Source organism: Cnephaeus nilssonii (genome assembly GCF_951640355.1).
Source record: "Cnephaeus nilssonii genome assembly, chromosome: 8".
NCBI lineage: Eukaryota > Metazoa > Chordata > Mammalia > Chiroptera > Vespertilionidae > Cnephaeus > Cnephaeus nilssonii.
The window spans coordinates 89,287,417-89,307,058 of NC_137079.1; positions in this window are offsets into that span (position 1 = coordinate 89,287,417).

The window sequence follows — 19,642 nt, forward strand, 5'->3', positions numbered from 1 at the left end:
GGTGACATGTACAGTACATGAATTATATCTCAACAAAGCTGTTCTTTTCTTTTTAAATAAAGACCAGTCTTATAATCAATTGCAGATGTTTTCAGAGGCCCCCAGGATTTGCTTACCACATCCCAAACCACGGCTATGACTCCCAGTTGCCTCCAGTCCTGGTGGATCTGATGGTGTGGTTTGCAAAGGAGAAGGTGGCAAGAGGCTTGTGGAATTTCTGCAAACCCATTCCCGCAGTGTCCTCATAGGGCACCAGGGCCATTTCCACTGTGCCAGCTCTCTCCTTTCTTTAACCTGTTGGGCAAAAGAATCCTGCATGCTCTGGCTAGAAAGTGCATTCTCTCTTAGGTGGCCTGAATGCTTTTCTTAAGGTCATTTTATGGATTCAAAAGAATAAACAGAGATGTTTTGTCGAATTCCTTTTACATGGTTCTTCCAGTCTCATGGGAAGTGAGATGTGGCTCTGAATTCATCCCAAAGGGTGTCTTTGGTCAAAAGCACCCAGAACGGCACAATCCTGCAGGATGCCCTACACACTTCACTGTCAGGACTCAGGGGTCTTGAGGGTGAGTGAGGCTGCGGTGCCAGCACAGGACCTAGGAGAAGGTAGCGCTTTCTACACTGCCCAGGCCTGCGTGGACTGCAGCTGCACCCGTTGAGATGGGCAGGGTGTTTCGGCTGTTTTGTTTTGGTCTGGCCTCCACCCCATCAGCCACGGACCCATGCCTGCACTGAGACTGTGAACGGTTCGATGGTCCTACTTTTTGGTGGGCGGTGGATGCACTCCAACTTCCCGGAGACTGGCAGTTAGACACTGGTAGCTTCCAAGTCACTCGTGGGGAGAGCGCGGCCATAGGTCCAGAACAGACTTGGGCGTCCTCGGCTAGGAGGCCTCCCCGGGCTAGGGGCCGCTGGCGGTTTGAAGGCCGGCCACAACCCCGATCATGGTGGGGGTCCCCTCTGGGATGCTGGCCGGCCTGGGCTAGGGCTGCCGGCAGTTTGAAGGCTTTTAGGACAGTTTTTCAGTCTCTTGGCCTTCCCTCCTCTTCAATAGAGTTGTGAGCAATACACGAGACAGTAATATAGGCATTTAACTATCAGTGAAGGTGTGCTGGTTGTAAATTATCTCAGGAGTGTTTGTTTGTTTGAAAATGCCTTTATTTTATTTTGGCTGAAACCAATGTAGGTTCCCTTTATCTTTTGAAAGAGGAATATGTGCATATGTAGAATTTCAAAATGTACTATAGGGTGTGCATGAAAGGTAAGTCTCTCTTAACCTTTATCCCTAAGCCACCCTTCCATAAGCAAATTTTTTCTAGCTGCTAAGCATGTTCTTTTGTATGGATATATGATTAACTTATTCATTATTGAATTTGAGGATTTCAAATTAATTCCCATTTTATTATTAAAATCAATGCCAGACATGCTTGAATTTAAGTGAGGATAGAGTCCTATAATTGATGTTAATGGGTCAAAGAATATATACATATTTTGTGGTTAGAGTTTGTTTTTTTAATATATTTTATTGATTTTTTACAGAGAGGAAGAGAGAGGGATAGAGAGTTAGAAACATCGATGAGAGAGAAACATCGATCAGCTGCCTCTTGCACACCCCCTACTGGGGATGTGCCCGCAACCAAGGTACATGCCCTTGACCGGAATCGAACCTGGGACCCTTGAGTCCGCAGGCCGACGCTCTATCCACTGAGCCAAACCGGTTTCGGCTGTGGTTAGGTTTTTTTTTAACTATAATTTACATACAATAAAATCAATAAAATCAGTCCTTTTAAGTGTACAAAGCTACAGGTTTTGATAAATACAAACAGTTGTATAATCTCTCCAAAATCAAGATGTGGATCAATTCTATCACCTCAAAAACTTTCCTTGTGCTTAATGATGTATTGGAGCTAGCCAAGCATTAAACTTTAAGGAATTTTCCAAGCCAATTTTTAAAAACAGCCATTATTTAAAATTAAATTATATAAATCTACAATTCAATATATTATATTTTTAAAAGGTAATAAGTAATTTTTTTTAATCCTCACTCGCGAATATGTTTTTATTGACTCTTGCAAGAGAGGAAGAGGGAGAGAAACATTGATGTGAGAAAGAAATACAGGTTGGTGTCTTCCAGAAATTGAACCCAAAATGTTTGACCAGGAATTGAACCCAAAATGTTTCGGTGTATGAGACGATGCTGCAACTAAATGAGCCAACTGGCTGGGGCATAAGTACTTTTAAAAGGTGATTGGTTGGTCAAATTACAAGTATATGTTTAAATGTATAAGAAACTGTCAAACTTTTTTCAAAGTGGCTGTACCATTTTGCATTCTAACAAATAATGTATACGAGTTAATAAATGTACAATGCCACAACTACTCCTCTCACTCTGGTCTCCACCTGGGCTTAAAACAGCCCATGGGACCCTTTTATGCTCCCTGCTCAGAGTGACCTGTGGTCATCACACATCCCTTTGTTTTTGCCCCCTTCAGGGCAGCGCCTCTGCACAGCCAACTGGGAGACACCACTAGGGATGGAGGCGGTCTCCGAAATCTGAAGAAAGCAAGCTGATATTTGTGGAACACTTACTCAACATGCTTTACTAGTAAATGGATACCGACTTTAATTGTGGAAACGGAGACACTGAGCACATCAGATGGGTAGACGTTCAGTATCAAAGTGATTTGCAGATTATCAGCTACATCAAAGACCTTGAAGTTACTCCAAATAGCAGTGGATCTTCTCCTTTTACATTATCTGGAGAGTGCAGATACCTATGAATGGGAGAAATGGCGGCCGAATAGGCAGACCTGTCCTGCACCTCCTCCTTGGGTCAGACTGGAAATAAAACTAAAGTGGGGAACATACACCCAGAACTACCAACTGAGATCCAGCTGAGGAGGAGATGTAAATAAAGGAAGGACAGAAAACATCTGGAGACGGGCAGGAAGGGCAAGGTTACATTACAAGAGTAATTGACCCAGCTTCCAGGGGCGGCAGCCGCTCAGGCCAAGAGTCCTGGATTTCATTCCAGTGAAGGGCATATGCCGGGGTCGCCAGTAGGGGGCATGTGGGAGGCAGCTGATCAATGATTCTTTCTCATCATTGATGTTTCTCTCTCTCTCTCTCCTGTCCTCTCAGAAAGCAATAAAAAACAAACAAATAAATAAAAAGATAGAGGCCTAAAACCCAGGCTGGGTTCTGCAGCTTTGAGCAGCAGAGCCAAGAACTGTGGCCCTCATTACATTCATCCATGGAAGGTGGCAGGGCTGCTGGTGAGGCAGAGCCTGGAGCTGGTAGACTGGACTCGATTGGAGAGAAAGCCTAGTTTCATTGTTTTGTTGTTTTGTTTTTAAACCCAGAGCACAGGAGTTGTCATTTGCAGCTGTTCACCCAAAGCTTTGGTGGAGGGAGGGAGACACAGACTGGAGGTGCCTGAGGGGCTGGGGTGGGAAGCATTGCAGGGAGACTTGGAAAAGCAGCAGCCAGGAGTATTAGGTTGTAGGCCCCAAAACCGAAATGGCCATTTTACCTGAGAAGAGCTAGCTGTTCCCAGTAGCTGCAGGGCAGGAAAAGAAAAAAAACAAAACTCCTTAGGTGATACAGCCTGTCCTACCCTCAGGAACCCTGCATGCCACACCCTGCATTTTGACCTTTTGAAACAGAAGCAAAGACCAACTCTACAGGTTTGAACAGTCTAGGGGGCCCTCAGTGATTGGATTGGTGGATGGGCCATCAGCCCCCCTGGGAACCTGACTGGTACTTCCCCTGCACTGGAGAGCTGATAAAAACTCCAGGTTCCCAGCCTACCCCAATGGTCTCTATACAAGGAACTATGTCTGGCGGAGTAATATTTTGGGCCACTCTTGGAGGAGTAACTGGTAGAGAGAAACACACCCATCATGTTCCCTGAACACTAAATAGCAGCTCCTCCACCTAAAGTCCTTTCAGAAACAGACTTGTGGACGAAAGGAGCCACATGCTGACCTGACAAGCTCAGGGGAGGCCTGTGTGGCAGTCTTGCAAACCCAGAGACCTAAAATAACCACAAAAGATGGTTTGAAAATTAAATATTTAACTACAAAACAGGTTATAGTGGGTAGTCATGTGTAAGGTCGATATTTTCCCTGACAAAGATCAACTTAGATCTTTACTGAGCCCATTTGCCTTTTTGCTTCTAATATAACATGTCTGTGAGATGTCTGGGTAACTTGTAACTTCCTTTTTACCCCGGACCCCTCAGGGCACAACAAATGGCACCAGGACATTCCCTCATTGTTATTGTTTTTTTGTTTTTGTTTTTTAAATATATTTTATTGATTTATTACAGTGAGGAAGAGAGAGGGATAGAGAGTTAGAAACATCAATGAGAGAGAAACATCGACCAGCTGCCTCTTGCACACCCCCTATTGGGGATGTGCCCGCAACCAAGGTACATGCCCTTGACCAGAATCGAACCTGGGACCTTTCAGTCCTCAGGCCGACGCTCTATCCACTGAGCCAAACCGGTTTCGGCCCTCATTGTTATTGTTATCAAGTTAATTGTCAACTGTTAATTACGTTAAAGTATCCTGTATCCATCTCCGTAAAAGAAGCACATGTCCATCATTTCACTTTTTACCCTATCCCAGAGGTTTCCCCGCTTTGCTTTATCCCACCTCCTTAATCTATCACCAATGGATTTCATGTAACCCACCTACGTCCCTTTCCTTTGATTGCAATGTATAAATACAGATGTAACCCTCCATTCTCCGGAGCATTATCTCAATTCATTGAGGTTCTGCTTCCCGGCATATGTCGACAGTTTGGCTCAAATAAACTCACAAAAATTCTTTACAGGTTTCAATGGGGGTTTTTTTTACGTTAAAAGACTTTTGAGTGGTTAAGATTGACAGCTGGCTATCAGGCAAAGGCAGGCAAAGGAGAAACCTGGGAAACCAGGGAAGGGTGTTGACCCAGCCCTGGGCCCCATGCTGCTAACAAACCTATGCTAGAGGGCAGATTGGACCCTCCTGCTTGTAGCCAAGGCCTCTGGAGAAAGACACACATGGTGGATCAGTGGATCACTCAGAGCTTCAAGCAAGTTGCTAAAAGCCAAAGGAGGACAGTTCCTGACAGTGGTTAGCAACTAAGTACCTCACAGGAAGCCCAGAATTGGCAGACAGAATAGAAGAGTAAGATCCAAAGGGAGCTCTCATGGGGCACTAAACTCTGCTTAAATGAATGCCACTTCACTTTTTTTTCTTCTTTTTTTCTTTTCTCTCCCCCCCCCCTTTTTTTCTTCTCTTTTCTTTTTTATTTTTCTCCTTTATTCTTTATAAATTTATCTTTTTTATCTATCTACGTTATTGATTTGTTATTATTCTAGTCTCTGTTGTTTCATTCATATATATATAATTTTTCTCTTCCCTTTTCCTACTCAAATTTTTTTCTATTTTTCAATACTTTATTTTTTTTCCTCTTTTCTTTTTCTCTACTTTTTCTCCTGCTTTCTCATCTTTTTTTCCTTTTCTTATTTTAGGTCTATCTGTTTTCTCCTCTAATTTCCTTTCAAATGTTTTTCTTTTATTTTCTTTTTGTCCTCCTTTATTTTAAACCATTTTTCTTCCCTTATTTCCCTAATTCTTTATTATTATTTTCTTTATTTCAGCTCCGCATCTACATATTCCTTCAGCTCCCCCCCCCCCTTTTTTTTGTTGTTTTTTGTTTGTGCTTTTTTTGTTTGTTTTATTTTCTCTTTGTATTTTTTCTTTATTTCTCTTTTTCTATCATTTGTGCTCTCTTTTCTCTTTCCCAATTTTCTATCCCTGGCAGTTGCTTTTGTTGGTGCTATAGGGGTCTTATGTATGTTTTTGTTTTCTTTCCTATTTTGTTGTGTTGTATTTTGTTCTGTTTGGTCAGCACCTCCACACAGCTCACATGATGTGGTCAGGGGTGAGCAACATCCTCAGCCAGGCTGAGAAGAGACTCTATCCACATGAACAGGACAATAACATTCAAGACCCAACTACAACCGGAGAGCCCAAATAACCCAAGTAAGGGGCGTTCCTAGAGCACCCAGCTCAGAAGAACTAAGAGACTACACCAGTGGGTCCCACAAAACACCTACTATATAAGATCATCCCACAAAGTCTAGGAGACATAGCAATTTGATATAATACATAGAAACAAAAAGAAAGGGGCAGCAAAAATAGGGAGAAAAAGAAACAAGCCCCAAATGAAAGAAAATGAGAAAGTGCCAGAAAAGGAACTAAATAAAATAGAGGCAAGCAATTTGTCAGATAAAGAATCCAAAGTAATGGTAATAGGGGGTTCAAACAATTCAGTGAGAACTACAAGCAACTTAATGAAAATTATAAGGAACTTAATGAGAATTATAAGGGACTTAATAAGAGCTTTACCAACTTGAAAAGAGAGGTTGAAATATTAAATAAGAATCCATTGGAAATGAGGGACAACATAGCTGAAATAAAGAACATTCTGGAAGGATTCAACAGTAGACTAGAAGAAGGTGAGGACCTAATAAGTGAACTAGAAGACAAGGTGGGGAAAAAACACACACCCATTCAGAGAAGCAAATGGAAAAATAAATCAATAAGTAAAAAGCAAGGGGAAAGTCTAAGGGAGATTTAGTACAACATGAAAAGTAACACCATTCACATTTTAGAAAACCAGAAGGAGAAGAATCTGAGAAAGGAATAAAGAACCTGTTTAAAGAAATAATGGCAGAAAATGTCTGAACCTGGTGAAGGAAAAAGAAACTCAAGTTCAGGACACACAGAGAGTTCCAATCAAAATGAACCCCAAAAGACCCACACCTAGGCACATAACAATTAAAATGGCAAACATAAAAGATAAAGAATCTTAAAGTCTGCAAGAGAGACAGAAAGTAACCTAAATGAAGCTCCCATTAGCCTGTCAGCTGACTTCTCAATTGAAACACTTCAGGCCAGAAGGAAATGGCATAAGCATATAAAGTAATGAAAACCAAGGGGCTGAACCCAAGACTACTATATCTAACAAGGTGATCATTCAAAATCAATGTGAAATTAGGAGCTTCACATACAAAAAAAAAGGCTAAAATAATTTATTATGAGCAAACCAGCATTGCAAGTAATGCTAAAGGGACTACTGTAAGAAGAAAAAATAGAGGGAAAAACAAAGAACACAGGCATAAAGAATAAGAATGGCAACAAATAGGTACCTATCAATAACAACCTTAAATGTAAATGGCTTAAATGGCCCAATCAAAAGACATAGGGTAGCTGAATGGACAAGAAAACATGACCCAAATATATGCTGTTTACAAGAAACTCACCTCAGAACAAAAGATTCACACAGAATGAAAGTGAAGGGATGGAAAAAAAATTCAGCAAGTGGAAATAAAAAATATCTGGGTAGTATATCTGACAAAATAGACTTCAAAATGAAAGCCAAAACAAGAGACAATGAAGGCCATTTCATAATACTAAAGGGACTAATAAAACGAGAAGATATAACTCTAGAAAACCTATATGCACCCAATACAGGAGTATCCAAATGTGTATATAGAAAAAAATCTAGAGAATTTTAAGGGAGAGATAAATAGCACTACAATCATAGTAGAGTTCATTATCACCCCACTGACATTGCTGAAGAGATCTTCTAGACAAAAAAAAAATCAACAAGGAAACAGCAATCCTAAGTGACATATTAGATCATATGGAATTAATTGACATTTACAGAACATTTCACCCCAAAGCTACAGAATATACATTCTTCTCAAGTGCATATGAGACATTCTCAAAGATAGACCACATGTTAGGATACAAACTAAGTCTCTATAAGTTCAAGAAAACTGAAATCATATCAAGCATCTTCTCATATGACAATGGCATAAAATTAGAAATCAATTACAATAAAAAAAACACAAAAACATTCAAACACATGGTGACTAAATAGCATGTTATTAAGCAATGAAGGGGTTACCAAAGAGATCAAGAAAGAAATAAAAAACTTCCTGAAACAAATAAAAATGAATATACAACAACCTACAATCTATGGGGCACAGTGAAAACTGTTTCAACAGGGAAGTTCATAGCACTATAGGCCTACCTTAAAAAACAAGAAAAACTTCTAATGAACTATCTAACCCTACAACTTAAAGAATTAGAAAGAAAACAAGAAAAGCCCAGAGTAAGTAGAAGGAAGGAAATAATAAAGTTCAAAGTGGAAATAAATGACATAGAGACAAAAAAAAAAAACACCGAACAAACAAAAAAAAAAACTCCAAAAGATCAAGAAACCAAGAGGTGGTTCTTTGAAAAGATAAACAAGATTGATGAACCTTTAGTCAGACTCATCAAGATACAAAGAGAAAGGACCCAAGTAAACAAAATCAGAAACAAAAGAGGTGAAGTAACTACTGATCCCACAGAAATGCAAAGAATTGTAAAAAATACTATGATATTCCAACAAGCTGGATAACCTGTACAAAATGGACATATTACTAGAGAAATAAAATATTCCAAAACTTAATCAGGAAGAACCATAAAACCTGAATAGATCAATAACTACTGATTAAATTGAAGCAGTAATAAATAAATTAAAAAAAACACACCCAGCAAACCAAAGCCGGGGTCCAGATGGCTTCAGTGGGTAGTTTTACCAAACATTCAAAGAAGAACTAGCACCTATCCTCCTCAACTTACTCCAAAAAATACAAGAGGAAGGAACACTGCCAAGCTCTTTTTACAAGTCTAGCATTAGCCTAATTCCAAATCCAGTTGAAGACATTACAAAGAAAGAAAATTATAGGCCAATATCCATGATGAAAAATAGATGCTAAAATCCTCAACAAAATATTAGCAAATCAAATCCAGAAATACATTAAAAAGATCATACAACATGAGAAAGTGAGATTTATTCCAGGGAAGCAAGGCTGGTACAATATTCTCAAACCAATAAATGTGATACATCACATAAACAAATTGGAAGCCAAAAATCACATGATAATATCAATTGACTCAGAAAAAAGCATTCGACAAAATCCAACACTCTTTTTAGATAAAAACTCTCAGGAAAGTCGGAATAGAGGGGTCATACCTCAACATAATAAAGACCATATATGACAAACCTGCAACCAATATCATACTCATTGGGCAAAAACTGAAACCATTTCCTCTAAGAACAGGAACAAGACAGGGATGTCTACTTTCACCACTCTTATTCAAGACTAGAGGCCTGGTGCACAAATTCGTGCATGGGTGGGGTCCCTTGGCCTGGCCAGTGATCAGGGCCTATTGGGGCCGATCGTGGCAGCCAGCTGGGGGAAGGGACCACAGGAGGTTGGCCGGCCATGGGAAGTTGGCTGTGGGAGCGCACTGACCACCAGCAATGTCTGCCTCCTGGTGGTCAGTGCGCATCATTGCTACCGGCCGGTTGTCTGGTCGTAATGTTCACTTAGGCTTTTATTTATACAGATAGTAATGGAAGTCCTAGAAACATAGATCAGACAAGAGGAAAAAATAAAAGGCATCCAAATTGGAAAGGAGGAAGTAAAACTCTCATTATTCACAGATGACATGATATTGTACATAGAAAACCCTAAAGACTTCGCCAAAAAAACCCCACTAGATTTAATAAATAAATTTGACAATGTGGCAGGATACAAAATTAGCATCCCATAAATCTATGGCATTTTTATACAATAATAATTAATGCTCAGAAAGAGAAACTAAACAAATAACCCCATTCACCATTGCAAAAAAAAAAAAAAATTAAGATACTTAGGAATAAACGTAACCAAGGAGGTAAAAGATCTGTACTCGGAAAACTACAGGAGGTTGAAAAAGAAAGAGGACGATATAAACAAGTGGAAGAATATACGGTGTTCATAGATTGGTAGAATCAACATTATTAAAATGTCCATACTACCCAAAGCAATATATACATTTAAAGTGATCCCTATTAAAATATCAACAGCTTATTTCACAGATCTAGAACAAACACTCCAAAAATGTATATGGAACAAAAAATTACTTCGAATACCCACAGCAATCTTGAGAAAGAAGAACAAAGTTGAAGGAATCACAATACCAAATATCAAGTTATACTAGGAAGCCACTGTACTCAAACAGCCTACCACTGTATACTTACAAGAATAGGTATATAGATCAATGAAACAGAACAGAGAACCCATAAATTGACCCAAGCCATTATGCTCAATTATTATTTGACAAAGGAGGCAAGAGCATACCATGGAGTAAAGACAGTCTCTTTAATAAATGGTGTTGGGAAATTTGGACAAGTACATGAAAAAAAAAAAGAAACTAGACCACCAATTTACATCATACACAAGAATAAATTCAAAATGGATAAAAGATTTAAATGTAAATTGTGTAACTATAGAAATCTTAGAAGAAACCATAGGCAGCAAAATCACAGACATATCTCATAGCAATATATTTACCTATACATCTCCTAGGACAGTGGTCGGCAAACTCATTAGTCAACAGAGCCAAATACCAACAGTACAACAATTGAAATTTGAGAGCCGAAAACCGACTTCTGCGCATGGGCCATGAAGTTTCAATCGCACTGTACGTGTGTGCCAGCACGTGGTATTTTGTGGAAGAGCCACACTCAAGGGGCCAAAGAGCCACATGTGACTCGCGAGCCGCAGTTTGCCGACCACTGTCCTAGGACAATGGAAACTAAGGAGAATTTTTTTTTTTAAAGGGACTACATCAAAATAAAAAGCTTCTGCACAGCAAAAGAAACCATCAACAAAACAATAAGAGAGCCCACTTCATGGGAGAACATATTTGTTAACGTTATATCCGATAAGGGTTTAATCTCCAAAATTTACAGGGAACTCATACAACTTAACAACAACAACAACAACAACAAAAAGATAAACGATCCAATCAAAAAATCCAAGAGATGCAAATCAAAACGACAATGAGGTACCATCTCATACCTGTCAGAATGGCTATCATCAACAAATCAACAAACAACAAGTGCTGGCAAGGATGTTGAGCCAAAGGAAACCTCATACACTGCTAGTGGGAATGCAGATTCATGCCACCACTGTGGAAAACAGTATGGAGTTTCCTCAGAAACTTAAAAACGGAACCCCCATTTGACCCAGTGATCCCACTTCTAAGAAACCTGAAACACCAATCTAAAAGAACATATGTACCCCTATGTTTATAGCAGCACAATTTACAATAGCTAAGATTTGGAAACAGCCTAAGTGCCCATCAGCAGATGAGTGTATTAAAAAGCTGTGGTACATTTACACAATGGAATATTACACTGCTGTAAAAGTAGAAAGAACTCTTACCATTTGCAACAGCATGGATGGACCTGGAGAGTATTATGCTAAGTGAAATAAGCCAGTCAGAGAAAGATAAGTATCACATGATCTCATTCATATGTGGAATCTAATGAACAAAATAAATTGAATGAAATACATCTAGAAACATAGAAGGATGGAACAGACTGACAAATTTCAGAAGGGGTGAGGGGAGGACAGGAGAGAGGTTAACTGGGGAATTTATATGCATATATGCATAGCCCATGGACACAGACAATAGTGTGGTAAAGGCCTGGGAGGGGTGAGTCTGGGGTGGGAAGTGGTCAATGGGAAAAGAAAAGAAAACAAAAGGGATATCTGTAATACTTTCAACAATAAAGACAATTAAAAAAAGAGTTAATAATACTTGAAACATCAGAGCTAGAAAAAAAGAAGAAAAGATATATCAAATAAGAAAAATACACATTTTCCCAATGGGATATTATCAAAGTAGACTTAAATAGCATATAAGCATGTCTTTTTTTTTTAAAGTATTTTATTGATTTCAGAGTGGAAGTGAGAGGGAGAAAGAGATAGAAACATCAATGATGAGAGAATCATTGATCAGCTGCCTCCTGAATGTCCTCTACTGGGGATCGAGCCTGAAACCCAGGCATGCACTCTGACCCTGGGAATCCAACTGTGACCTCCTGGTTCATAGTTCAATGCTCAACCACTGAGCCACACTGGCAGGATCATAAAAGCATTTCTTAACATGTAGCACAATAAATTATTGCAACATAATATCCTATATAATAAAAGCCTAATATGCAAATTGTCCCTTTGACCAGGAGTTCGACCACTCGCTACGACGTGCGCTGACCACCAGGGGGTGGCACGGAACATGGTGGGCGTCGGTGATGAGGCACTGGCAGCGAGCAGCAGTGGAGGTGCTGCCAGCCCCAATTGGCTTCCAGATGAGCCAGGCCATAGCTGCCAGGGCTGCAGGGGCCAGTCAGGCTCACCATGGGTTTGCACAGGAGTCGGTCAGCCAAAGCCGGCTGGGAGAGAGCGCGCTGTCTGCCTGGCTTGCATGCAGCACCGCTGGGTGGCCCAGAGGCCCACACTGTGCCCCAGTCTGCGGCATCTAGCTGCACTTACTGATCTCCATGTGGGGACTTGGGCACCATGACTCAGACAGAGGAGGGCTTGTGGGGGCCTGGAGGCCAGGTGCTGCCCAAGGCTCAGAAGTCAGCTGGGACCTGCCCTTCTACACCAGACACTTGAGCTTTGATTGCCGGCCAGGCCCAGGGACTGCACCGTGCACAAATTTCGTGCACCCCGCCTCTAGTAAAATAATTCTGGTTTGTCTGCATCTTTGCAACAACTCGTTTTGGTCTATTTAAAAAATTTAGACATTTGAATAACTGTGTAGTGGCATGTCATTGTTGCAGTAGAAACATTCTTCTGACATAACCTATTATAAGCTTCTTAGAATTAGAATCCATTACCTTAATTTTTGAAGAATATTTTTACAAATACAAAATTTATACAGTGTATGTTATTTTCTTGAAGTACTTTAAAGATACTTCATTGATTTTTGGCTTTTAATTTTTCTGCTGTGAAGACAACAGTCTTATTATTACTCCTTTAAGGGTGGTATGTCTTTTTTTCCTATACCTGTTTTGTCATTTTTGTCATTGTTTTCAGAAGTTTTATTATTATTATGTGCTTATGTATGATTTTCTCTTTATTTATACTGTTTGGAATTTGTTGGACTTCTTATATCAATGATTTGATCTCTTTCACCAATCTTTAAAAAATTTCACAGCCATTATCTCTTCAAATTTTACTTCTTCCCAGACTCTTATCTACTACTGGGACTCCAGTTACATGAATTTTAGACCTGTTAATCTTTTGTATTACGTTATTTTCTCTATTTTATCTACCTCTGTATTTGTACACCTCCATTTAGGTATTTTCTTCTGTTTTTCACTGTTTTTTGACTCAGCTATTAAATTTATCCTTTGATTTCTTAACTAGTGATTATTTGTATTCTATTTTTCCATTTCCTCATTGGTTGTAATTTCCATTATTTCTGAAATTCTCCCTCTTGTTATTTAATCCCTCAAATATATTAACTATAGTTATTAAAAGTCTATGTCTGATAATTTAGGAAATAGGCTTTATAATAACTGTCCTGTTTTTGTTTCTATTATTTGATTTTTTTCTTGATTTTCTGTCAATATTTGTATTTTATCTATACTTGTTAGTTGTTGTTTTGTGTTTTTCAAGAAAATTGCAAGTAAAATTTTAATTTAAGAAACTGAGTTCATCATTTATAAATACACTAAAACATAATCAATGCAAAGTTGATTAATAATAGGTATGGCATTTTAATGAAACAATTTTTCTAAAAAGTCATTGGTGAGTGACTTGTTTCACCCAGAGTATTTAATTGGTATGAAATAAGAAAATGGACCATTTTTTTGATGTTGAAGCAAAAATTGTGAAGACATATTAATGTTAAAAATATCTGACAAATGACACTTCATTCTGATGTTCTTGGGATTCTAAAATATCTGTGATGGCTGAACATTTCCTATTACACACACACAAAAAATCAAAGGACCTAAAGCTATTCTTACAATCCTATATAATAAAGAGGTAATATGCAAATTGACCATCACTCCAACACACAAGATGGCCGCTCCCATGTGGTCAAAGATGGCCACCCCCTTGTGGTCAAAGATGGTTACCCCCATGTGGACACAAGATGGCCACCACAAGATGGCCGGCAGGGGAGGGCAGTTGGGAGGGACCAGGCCTGCAAGGGAGGGCAGTTAGGCGTGACCAGGCCTGCAGGGGAAGATAGTTGGGGGCGACCAGGCCTGAAGGGGCGGGCAGTTAGGGGTGACCGGGCCAGCAGAAAAGGGCATTTGGGGGTGACCAAGCCTGCAGGGGAAGACAGTTTGGGGGGACCTAGGCCTGCAGGGGAGGGCAGTTGGGGGGAACCAGCCCTACAGGGGAGGGTAATTGGGGGGGACCATCCCTGCAGGGGAGGGCAGTTGGGGGGGACCAGGCCTGCAGGGGAGGGCAATTAGGGGCAACCAGGCCTGCAAGGGAGGGCAGTTGGGGGCAACCAGGCTGGCAGGGGAGGACAGTTAGGGGTGACTGGGCCTGCAGGGGAGGGCATTTGGGGGGACCAGCCCTGCAGGGGAGGGTAATTGGGGTGGACCAGCCCTACAAGGGAGGGCAGTTGGGGGGGGGGCGACCAGGCCTGCAAGGGAGGGCAGTTGGTGGTGACCACCGGGATTAGGCCTAAACGGGCAGTGGGACATCCCTTGAGGGGTCCCAGATTGGAGAAGGTGCAGGCTGGGCTGAGGGTCACAAACACCCCCGGTGCATGAATTTCATGCACTGGGCCTCTAGTTGTAAAATAACAATCTTCTCCCGTGTTAACAAACAACTTCTAAAAAGAATTTTATACATAATTTGATCAAATTTGGGGTCACTACATAAATTTCAAAAGATAGCTTCAAAGTATAGAGACACTAAGTCAGAGGCATGGAGGTTTGCTCACTAGGACTGCTGTAAATGTGCCATGTTATGAACTGTCTGACAACAGACAGCAAGGAACTCACCATCAACAGTCGGGACATCTCCTAGTTCACCGGCCATGTGAAACCTGAATGCAGAAACAAGAAATGGGAAAGTTCTTCTTATCAATCACCATATAACTGACATGTCATGATACATCTAAGTTTAGTTTTGTCTTCAACGGCCGTGTCTCTGTTGTAGTAAACAGTTATCTTCCAGAACATTCTCTGCACTCCTCACACACTTCAGAACTGCAATTAAAAACCACTCAGTCAGGATGGCTTCAATTACACCTCCTATTTACAGATTTTATTTGACAGCCACAAAAACGGTTTTGTTGCAATTAAAGCAATTTTTAACTATAAAACAGTACCTGATTTGTATTTTTTACAAAATTGAATAAAAGCCTACAGAATAAAATTGTTTACATCTTCTCTGTCATTCTAGTGAAATAAATCACTAGCTCCAAAATTTTAAACAACTGTCCAGTTATGGATTAAAACCTAATCATCATATTTCATAATTGATGAGACAGGCTATTTTAGTGGACTTCTTTTTTTAAAAAAAATATATTTTATTGATTTTTTACAGAGCGGAAGGGAGAGGACCAGAGAGCTAGAAACATCGATGAGAGAGAAACATCGATCAGCTGCCTTCTGCACACCCCCCACTAGGGATGTGCCCGCAACCAAGGTACATGCCCTTGACTGGAATTGAACCCAGGACCATTCAGTCCTCAGGCTGACGCTCTATCCACTGAGCCAAACCGGTCAGGGCTATTTTAGTGGACTTCTTAAACAACACACTGAGATACCTGGACTGAAGGACTAGAAGGAAGGCACATGTAGACATTATGGTGAGACCTGGAAGGGACCTGAGAGTGTCTAGACTGAGGTCTGCGATAGCTCCTCCAACTGGAGTAAGTCACCAGCCTTGGGACAAACAGCTGGTGCCTAATGAGCAGTAATATCTTTAGCGTAGTGGCACCATTGTAAGTTTCAATACTGAAAGTACATTAAGGGAAGATTCACTTTCAAAATGATAAGTTTTTCAAAATGTCCCATCATGAGCCTGGGTTGGTCAAAGCTACCGTTCTCAGTGGATGTGGTAAACAGTTTTTCTGAAAGGATCACCCCAAAACTCTGACGGAAGTTGAGGGACTCTGCCAGGCTGACTTTTTAGGTTCCAGTAGGTAAACGGAACAACTCTTCCTCCTCCAGTTATCTGAGCACCATAGCTCCAGGCACCTTCATCTTTTCTCTCGGGTCATTATTTTTATTTTTATTTTTTAAAATATATCTTTATTGATTTCAGAAAGGAAGGGAGAGGGAGAAAGAGATAGAAACATCAATGATGAGAGAGAATCATTGATCGGCTGCCTCCTGCATTTCCCCCACTGGGGATCGAGCCTGCAACCCAGGCATGTGGCCTTGACTGAAATTGAACCTGGGACCCTTCAGTCCACAGGTCGACGCTCTATCCACTGAGCCAAACCAGCTAGGGCTTGGGCCATTATTTTTATCTTGGTGATGAGTGACCACAGGTTCTCCTTCCCACAGGAGTCTTTCCATGGAGACCGTAGATCACACCCATTGGAGACAGGTGTGTCCTCTGGGATAGAATCCAGCATTTCTAGTTACCTAATTAAATCCTGCTTATACTGCTCTACTTCTTCCTCAGAGAATAAGGAGGCTTTGTAATGAGGGTCCAACAGTGTAACAAAGATGTACCTGGGTTCATGGAGGGTGGCAGACAGTTGGTGGTGAAGTCCTTCAAAGACTTCAACATGGTGTCAATGCCCATAGTCTCTTCAAACAGCATCTCAATTTTTGTGTTCCAGATGTGGATCATTGGGTTGATCTGGCTGAGGGTGGACATGTGGCTACTCACCTCCCAACTCACAGCATCTGAAGAGCTTCATTGTGACACATAGACTGCATGACCTCCCATTGGTCACAACTGATCAATTCTCTGAAATTACACTCAATTGGCATCTCGTTAATTGCCCTCTTTTGTTCAATGAGTTGTTTGAGCATATGAAATGATGTGTTCCATTTGAATGGGATGTCCTGAATAAGATGGGGCAGTGGCCATTCATACTCCTGAAGCAATGTGAATTTCTCTTTTGCTTTGCTTGTTAGTTTTGATTGAGTGTTGGGCATTGTATTTGGAATATTATAGATATACTAGTAGCCCTGCGCACAAATCCGTGCGCCAGTAGCTCTCTATGGGGCCTGGCCGCTCCACGCCCGCTGCCCAGAGGCTCTTCTCGGCCCAGAGGCCCATCTGCAGTCGGGGGCAGAACGCTTGCCTCGTCGCCAGGGTGATGATGCAAGCGTTCCCCCCCACCACCCGGCCACTCTGTGCCCACTGCCAAGAGGCCCTCCATGGCCGGGGTGGAATGCTTGCCTCGTCGCCATGGCGATGAAGCAAGCATTCCGCCAGTCCGCTCACACTGCCCACTCTCAGCGGCTGTCCCCCCAGGACTGGGGTACTCCGGCGGGGCTGAGAGGACTGGGTGCTGCCAACTTGTGGCTATGGGCGCCACCACCTTTTTGACAGAGTGATGGTTAATTTGCATATTACCCTTTTCTTAGACAGGATAAGTCTCTGGATGATATTATAATCTTAATTTTCACCAGAGAGAAATTAATTTTACTTCTGAAAGACAGCTAGACTACATTTTCACCTTAATCCCATCAGAACAAGATGATCAAATATTGGCTTCTGTTCTTATGAGGTCTGGTTTATTTCTAGAAAATCCTCACTCCTACTGTATAAAATTTGAGGGTCCAAAATGAAGTCCAGGGATATATATACCAGGTCTAATCTACTTTGGTGGGCTCTGAACTCCAACTTTCACCACCCCATATCTAAGCTACTGAAAACTCTTCCACTTCTCAAGCTCTCAGGTACTGATTTTGAAATGGGTGTTCAATCCTTTTGAGGAAAAAAGTTGTCCCAAACGGCAAATCACCACTCTTGGAGTTCCCCCTTTTCTGGATCTTGGCTTTCCAAATTCTCACTCTCTTGGTAGTTTTTAGGTGTTCAAACAGGCTTTTAAATGCATTTTGTCTGATTTTTAATTTAATTTTTTAGTAGGAGAGAGGGCCCTAAACAGCGTAGAGAGTTGTTTTTGGATGCAACTGTAGTTCCAAATAAAACAGGTGATTCTAATGGGCAATTGAAGTAACAAACTACAGACATAGAGCATAAAGCAAATGCAAGATTCTTCCTGAAATGACTCCTTTAAACTTATGTCTTCTAATGACTGACCACAGCCCTTTCTCCACCTGCTTGCTCCCAAGCCCACATGCATTCCAGCCTTACAATATCTAACATGCCAGGCCACAGTGTTCTCTCTTATACTCAACCCTTTGTATCTACCACACTTCTCTGCCTAGCCCACTCCTACTCTTCCTTTATATCTGTTTTTAAATGTTACTTCTTCATTTACTTCAATGAACTGTTATGTCTTTTCCATCAGTTTGTGAAGCAGGGTTCCTAGCTTACCAGAGGCTGTTCACTGCTTTAAAGGTAAGACTAAGTCCTCTGGGATGTTCTGTTAGTCTAAAGTCCTATCTATTTTCCTTCAAGCTGCTTCCCATTTCTTCCTCTTCTGTGCTCCTGCCACAATCCCATACCCAATCATAAAGTTGTGAGCTCCTTGAAGGAAGTATCTGATACAGGTACTTAAATAATGGTTGTTAAATGAAACATTATTTTTCAAAAATAATAAAATTTCATGAAAGTAAAACTGTCTCAGAAATAGGAAGTCTGTATTTAACCACAGTCTTGGTTAAACTCAGTCCATATCTACCTGAACTAGTACAGAGAAAAATATCATTTGAAATGGTGCTCAATTCCTAGTCTATTGATTAATTATTTACTCTGTGCTGACTTCCCTGGAGATATAATATTAACTAACTTTACTAGTGCTTGATATGTGCCAGTCATTATGCTATTTTCCCCATGTGTTTTCCCATTTAAACCTCACAGCAATCTTATGTACTACATGCTGTTATTATTAAGGCTAAGAGATGTTAAGTAATTTTATTGAGATCACTTATCTAGTGAGTTGCTGAGCCAGAATATAAACCAAGGTATATCTGACCCTAAAACCCATGCTTGTTAACATTGTATTAAACATTGGTAGAAAAAGCATGGTCAACTATACCTGGACTCAGACTTCAATTTCATCAATATTTAACAGTGTATCATAGGATAAAACTGCTTAACCTTTCAGACTCAGTTCCTTTATCTACAATAATTGAATTCAATACCTCCCTGAACAGTTTCAAAGAAAGGATCTCGCATGATGTCAGGTGTGTCATAGGTGCTTGAAGAAATATGTTCACACACATACAATCTTGTTCATCTTTATTTCTCTTATTGCTGTCTTTTGTACACCATCTGTTATTTGCTACATCTAGTTATTTATGCATCCTTTTGCTATTCTCTAGGCGGTGCTACCATGCTTTCAACTAACTTCATCTGAATTAATTATGTGCCAGTAGTGACATATTTATTATCAATTGCACAATTGCTTTATGTAGTTCTAGTAAAACATTACTTCAAGTGTAAAATATGTCTAGTTAAGAACAAATTATCCATGCTAATAAACAAATTTGACACAAGCTGTTATTTACTGAGCTTAAAGCTGGTATTTGTTGGAAAGCCTCGAGTCATTTCATTTTTGCTGAAGACTCATATTCAAGTAATTGTGTAATATAGTCATTTATTAGTGTCAAGTTATACTTCTGT